Here is a 7,549-nt window from a genome sequence, read left to right as displayed (position 1 = left end):
GGTAAGCGTAATATATATATATATATATATACGTCAGATGTACATGTACTTTAAAAGAGCGCTTACTTCCGTTGTATCGCCGCTGTCCGCATACGTTATCAAACAAATCAAAGTACGCGACTTCTTATACAATAGGCTTATAAACGGAGACATAAAATCTGGTAAAAATACAGATGAAAAAATATATCAAGTACTGTAAAGATAAGCTGAATCCGATAAATAAAACGTTTCGCTATGCCCGGCACAGGCTGCATGTGCGCACAATAAATTCGAATTTATCGCTAAATGAATATTTTGACAGCCTTCACACATATCTCTCAGCTTGATATAATGCACTCAACAACCAAATACAAGCACAAACAATTTAGTTTTAGCGAACACAGCATTTCAACTGAGCCCACTTTCTTATTTGAGTATGAGTAAAAACCAACTTTTTGTCCGGTGGAACTCTTTTGTGTTTCAAGGGAGATCACTCTAATCGCTAACTTATTGGAAACCGGCAAATGGTCTATTAAGTATATAAGGTGCAGTTCTTAATATCCGAAACAAATGTGATCTTACTAGCCACATATCTATCAAATACGTTTTTAACCACTTTCCTCTTCAATTTTCCTCTATTTTCTCGAATTCACATTTTCCTCTTCCTTTTACATTCTTTCTTTTTTTTCTTCTCCTCTAAATTCTTCTTGAATTAAAAAAATTATTTTCATTGTTTTTTTTCTAGAGAATTATTACCTGTGAGTGTGCATAGCTGTGTGTAAGAGTATGTTTTAAGGAATCACAAGTATTTGCTTTAAAAGTTCTATGTATGACGGTGTGTTTGAGGGCGATAATGTGACAAAGGTTGTGCAAAAATGTATGCATACACGATATTCAGATAGATGAGGGCGAGCGTGTGAGGGTGCTTTTTGTGTGTTTGCCTATGAAGTGGTGCCTATTATATCCTTATCTACATACATATATACCAGGGTACAGTAATGCTACAATTATACTATGTAAAACTGTGTATTATAATGTAAATTATATATTTATCTTGTACATGTATGTATGGGTATATATAATGTATGTAAGGATGTGATTGATAGTGTGTTTATTTATGTATGTATGTAAACATGTATGTATGTATGTATGTAAGTATGTATGTATGTATGTATGTATGTATGTATGTATGTATGTATGTATGTAGGTGCGTATGTATGTATGTATGTATGTATGTATGTATGTATGTATGTATGTATGTATGTATGTATGTATGTATGTATGTATGTATGTATGTATGTATGTATGTATGTATGTATGTATGTATGTATGTATGTATGTATGTATGTATGTATGTATGTCAGTGTGTGTGTGTATGTATGTGTATGTATGTGTGTAGTGTGTGTGTGTATGTATGTATGTATGTATGTATGTATGTATGTATGTATGTATGTATGTATGTATGTATGTATGTATGTGTGTCAGTGTGTGTATGTATGTATGTATGTATGTATGCATGTATGTATGATCGTGTATGCGTAGATATATGTGTGAAAAGGTGAACGCATAAAAACATGTTGAATTATATTATGTTAAATAATAATAAAGATGATCAATTGTAATACCAAAATGATTTAAAAATAAAAGAATTATTAAAAAAAAGATTGGAAATAGACCCTACAGAAATCTTTGTATGAGATGTACATTGTTGAACATTTGAATGACTTTTTTTTTGCCATTTGGGGTTGAGGATACAATTCTGCCCAATAATAGTGAAGGAATAATGTCGAAGTTAGTATGCTTTAGATGGTTTTTAATTTACTGATGTCATTAGAAATTAATTTTGAAATCTGTTTACTTTTCACATCAATTTTAATCACTTTTTTTCAAATTTGGTGTCACCTGTACCTTAGACACACACTATATTTACCTAAATATGTTTGTTGTTCATGGTTATAAATAATCAGTAAAATATTAAATATTCCTGGCATTGGACTGTTTAAATCGTCTTTTTTTTATTCATTTTGTCAAAACAAATTTTATTTCATTGTATCAAAAATATATATATATATAGCTTCCTTAATTCCCGACCTGTTGCTAGACCTTATTCCATTTTTGTTGAAGAGGGTTACCGTATGTCGACAAACCGTGTATTAGACCAAGGTATTTTTTTTGTAACAACGAGAAACTATATACAGACGGCAGAAACAATTGTTTTCTAAAGACGATAATGTTGACATTGATACAAATTGGCAAGTACCGTTCGCCAGAGTTTTCAAGTTTGGTCCATTGTCTTATTTCAAAAAGTTTATGTCATACACATCTCTAGCAAAAGCAAATCACTAATGGTCCTGGAACGTTTTCAGGAACACAGAACAGGAGGAAAGTACACTTGTTGAACTTGTCCGTCTTAGAAACAACCAGAGTCATTTAAGGACGAGCAAGGTCTAAAGGGAGGAGAAAAGCTGGAATACCCGTAGAAAAATCACCGATCAGCAGCCAGTACTTGGCAACTGCCTCACATCAAATGACCGAGGCTAATGTAAAAAGGGTCAAACTAAACATTATATATTCATCTAGGTATCGAGGTATCGATTTGCTGACATTAACAATGTCAAGATGTTTTGACTTCACAAAGTACACATCGAGGAGAACGTAAAAGACAAAATGAATTGTTTGATATTTTTAAAATATATCTATTATTTGAAATGTGCACGTCCAATCTCAACGAAAATAGGACATGTATCTATAAGTCACGAGACAGTTTCTGTTCTACGAATATCGGATGGAAATGGTCGTTGATTGGTGGGAATGAAAGAATGAATGAACCGAATGAATGAATAATTGAATGAATTTTTATTTACATTTATTTATTTATTTATTTATTTATTTATTTATTTAGATTCCCCTTTATTTACTGCGTTATGATAATAATATGCCACGTTAATGAACCCAGAGTATGATTAATTCAACAGTTTGAGAACACTCCCTTTTATCTCCACGGACGGACAGAGCGGACGTAAATGACAGAAATGGAAGTTTTACTATTTATAGTAAAACTAGAGACAGCGCTTTTAATTATTTATTGATATTTTATGATAGCAGCTTGTTTAAGCCTAACGATCTCTCGCTGATTATGCACCTATCACTTTCAAAATACGATTTAAAATATAAGTATGAAGCTTTGTCTACAAAGGCAGGAACTACAATGTATTAAAGAAACAGCTGAGTGAGTCGGTTATAAATAGAAAAAAAGGAAAATCATTCGAAATAATCTGAAACGATAATTCAAATAATGTGATGCATATAAGTAAGAGAATTGTTGGATCCCAAGAAAATGTCACTGGCGTAATTGATGATTGTTATTGAAGTTATTGACGCTTGTGTTTTAACTTATTGTGAAATTCGTAAAGTGTATTCGAAAAGTAACAATTATGAGCCAATTAGAGCTAAAACGTGTGATGCTAAAGCGTGGTTTACAAATAAATGTAAGAAACAGTACCTTGACTACAAACATAGGTAGGTCATAACTAAATCATCGGGTACTTATTGAGGAAAAATAGTATACAGAAGATTTGAAAATAAATTATAAAGACAATATGAAGATGGATGATTTTTATATCCATTCCAATAACGTGAATAGTGGAGAGTTTGACAATGTCTACGTAAAAAGTACTGGAAATCCTATATTTGAAGAATTAGACTTACATATAAGCGTAGATGAAGTGATAGCTGCGGAACGAAATCTGAAAACGGACAAAAATTGTAGCAAGATAGGATTTTCAATTATATTTTTTACAGACAGTTTAAATGAATTACTGTTATATCTTACTAATGTTTTCAACAATATATTCCAGTCATGGTCAAAATGGTGTATAGTATTGATTTACAAAAAAACTTGATATCCATAACCCAAATAATTAGGTTGGCATTAATTAGATGGAGATCTATGGGTAAAATATTTACATCAATTCTGAATAAAACGCTGATGAAATGGGATCAGAAGTATAATGCAATTCTGAGTAACAGATGCCCATTTTTGCGTTAAGCCTCAATGTCCCACAATTGATGCAAATTTTGTTTTACAAATATTGATTAACAAAATTTTTAAAAATAAAAAAGGTTTATATTGATGCTTTATATATTATAATAAGGCATTTGAACAATAACTGATAGAAGTATTTCATGGTCTAAACTAATAAATCAGGGCAATGATGGAAACGTGTTAAAATTATTCAATCCTTTTATCAAATTGTGAATCTTCTCCTTAAATCAAATCCTTTTCAAAAAAATTATCTCTGTCATTGATGAAGAATACTAATTAGTAGATTAGATGACTATGATTATAACTGTCGAGTACCTACAGTAATAACCGAGATAACTGGAAAGGTATAAATGAATTCTCATTAGTATTTTTTGATAATTGATAATTTACCATTAGACTTTTAAAACTATACAATAAGGTAACAAAGGCTTTGTATAACTTTTATTCATTGAAATAATGGATTGTTGCAGTATTTGAAACATATAAAGAAGCCGGTAGGAAATGACTAAGGTCTGAGGATTTTCTGATATCATCATAATTACAATTTAAAAAGAAACTATAAAGTTGTTCTATTACCAAAAAATATACATGTATCTGCAATAAATGTCATTTACAACAAGAGATCCCAGAGGGATCTTTCTGTACTTATTAAATTGTAACTATTAAATTCATGATAGGGGCCTGTCGGCCATTTTGTTCACGGATTGGTCCCAAAATACAATATGCAAAAATAAAATCCTAGGGAAACCTAAATACGAAATTTTAGACATTTTATTTCAGTACATTCTGCAACATAGTGGTAACATACATCAACTATCAAAATCCAAGATAGCGGCCTGTCGACCTTCCTGTTGACTAATCGGTCCTAAAATGCAATTTTGTACAACTAGGGTCCAAGATAGCTGCCTGGCGGCCATATTATGATGATGGGATAAAAGTTTGTCAATTAAACTGCTGTATAAAGCATCCTGGTATTTAGAGACCAAAGATTACATTCGACAACAAGACAGATGCAACCGTGGAGTGTACTGTTTGATGGTAGGTCACTGTTAAATAAGTCACAATAGTGATGAGTTCTAAAAAAATTATTGACGTGTTTCCTGTTTCCATCTAATTTTGCCGATTTTACCAAACAATTCATAAACTGAAAATTGTTAAATATTTAATTATTCAATGCATTATCTGTAACCTGAAGCCTTATGAGGTGCAACATGCTCTACCAACAAATTCTAAGTGTATTTTTTTTAAAACATAACATAAAGTGAAAACCAAATCTTAATTCATTTATTGCTAAATTTGTTAACTTCAGTTTGCAAAAAGACACCTGATAGGAGAAACATTGTTGAGTATCTCCAGGACTGATATGGAATCAAAGAGAAGGGAAATTGCATGTACAGTCCTGCTTTATGATGGTTAGAAAAAACATACATTGCAGTGTAAAATCAATTAAGCAATTAAGTAATTTATAAATGTTTTACCGAATTGCATTAATGGTACTCGGTTTTAGCAACAGTTTTGTCTATACATCTATACTGAAATATCCATGAAACAACACAATTGCAATACTGATGGTTTAAAACTTTATAGCTCTTTCTTATTTTCATTTTGCAGTATACATGGAAAGGCCTTCTTGTGAGTTTGAAATTAACCAGCAGTGAAGACCAGCGAAATATCGTAGGTCTTTTTTTATTCCTTGATATGTCTTTCAGTTCATATTATTCTTTTTAGCATTTTGTTTTTGTTTTGTTCTAATTTGTCTATGAATAACACTTATATTTTTCTTCTAATCTAATAATGAAAGTCACAATGTAAATCTAGTCCTGTGTTAACATTAAATTTATATTTGCATTGAATAAAACCCAACGGAAACAAATATGAGTTTATTACTTTTCAGTGATTCAATTGGTAAATCAGTTATGTTAATATTCAAATTTGATGTATTGACCTAGAGGTTCTATAGACTGACCTAGGGGATCCTAGGGGATCCAGTAGACTGACCGAGGACATACTTTAGACTGACCTAGGGGATCCAGTAGACTGACCGAGGACATACTTTAGACTGACCTAGGGGATCCAGTAGACTGACCGAGGACATACTTTAGACTGACCTAGGGGATCCAGTAGACTGACTGAGGACATACTTTAGACTGACCTAGGGGATCCAGTAGACTGACCGAGGGCATACTTTAGACTGACCTAGGGGATCCAGTAGACTGACCGAGGGCATACTTTAGACTGACCTAGGGGATCCAGTAGACTGACCGAGGGCATACTTTAGACTGACCTAGGGGATCCAGTAGACTGACCGAGGGCATACTTTAGACTGACCTAGGGGATCCAGTAGACTGACTGAGGGCATACTTTAGACTGACCTAGGGGATCCAGTAGACTGACTGAGGGCATACTTTAGACTGACCTAGGGGATCCAGTAGACTAACTGAGGGCATACTTTAGACTGACATAGGGGATCCAGTAGACTGACTGAGGACATACTTTAGACTGACCTAGGGGATCCAGTAGACTGACTGAGAGCATACTTTAGACTGACCTAGTGGATCCAGTAGACTAACTGAGGGCATACTTTAGACTGACCTAGGGGATCCAGTAGACTAACTGAGGGCATACTTTAGACTGACCTAGGGGATCCAGTAGACTAACTGAGGGCATACTTTAGACTGACCTAGTGGATCCAGTAGACTGACTGAGGGCATACTTTAGACTGACCTAGGGGATCCAGTAGACTGACTGAGGGCATACTTTAGACTGACCTAGGGGATCCAGTAGACTGACCGAGGGCATACTCTAGACTGACCTAGGGGATCCAGTAGACTGACCGAGGGCATACTTTAGACTGACCTAGGGGATCCAGTAGACTGACCGAGGGCATACTTTAGACTGACCTAGGGGATCCAGTAGACTGACTGAGGGCATACTTTAGACTGACCTAGGGGATCCAGTAGACTGACCGAGGGCATACTTTAGACTGACCTAGGGGATCCAGTAGACTGACTGAGGGCATACTTTAGACTGACCTAGGGGATCCAGTAGACTGACCGAGGACATACTTTAGACTGACCTAGGGGATCCAGTAGACTGACTGAGGGCATACTTTAGACTGACCTTGGGGATCCAGTAGACTGACTGAGGGCATACTTTAGACTGACCTAGGGGATCCAGTAGACTGACTGAGGGCATACTTTAGACTGACCTAGGGGATCCAGTAGACTGACCGAGGGCATACTTTAGACTGACCTAGGGGATCCAGTAGACTGACTGAGGGCATACTTTAGACTGACCTAGGGGATCCAGTAGACTGACTGAGGACATACTTTAGACTGACCTAGGGGATCCAGTAGACTGACTGAGGGCATACTTTAGACTGACCTAGGGGATCCAGTAGACTGACCGAGGACATACTTTAGACTGACCTAGGGGATCCAGTAGACTGACCGAGGACATACTTTAGACTGACCTAGGGGATCCAGTAGACTGACTGAGGGCATACTTTAGACTGACCTAGGGGAT

The sequence above is a fragment of the Argopecten irradians genome, chromosome 1 (genome assembly GCF_041381155.1).
Source record: "Argopecten irradians isolate NY chromosome 1, Ai_NY, whole genome shotgun sequence".
Classification (NCBI taxonomy): Eukaryota; Metazoa; Mollusca; class Bivalvia; order Pectinida; family Pectinidae; genus Argopecten; species Argopecten irradians.
The sequence above is the reverse complement of the archived record's forward strand: the minus strand, read 5'-3'. Positions refer to the sequence as shown.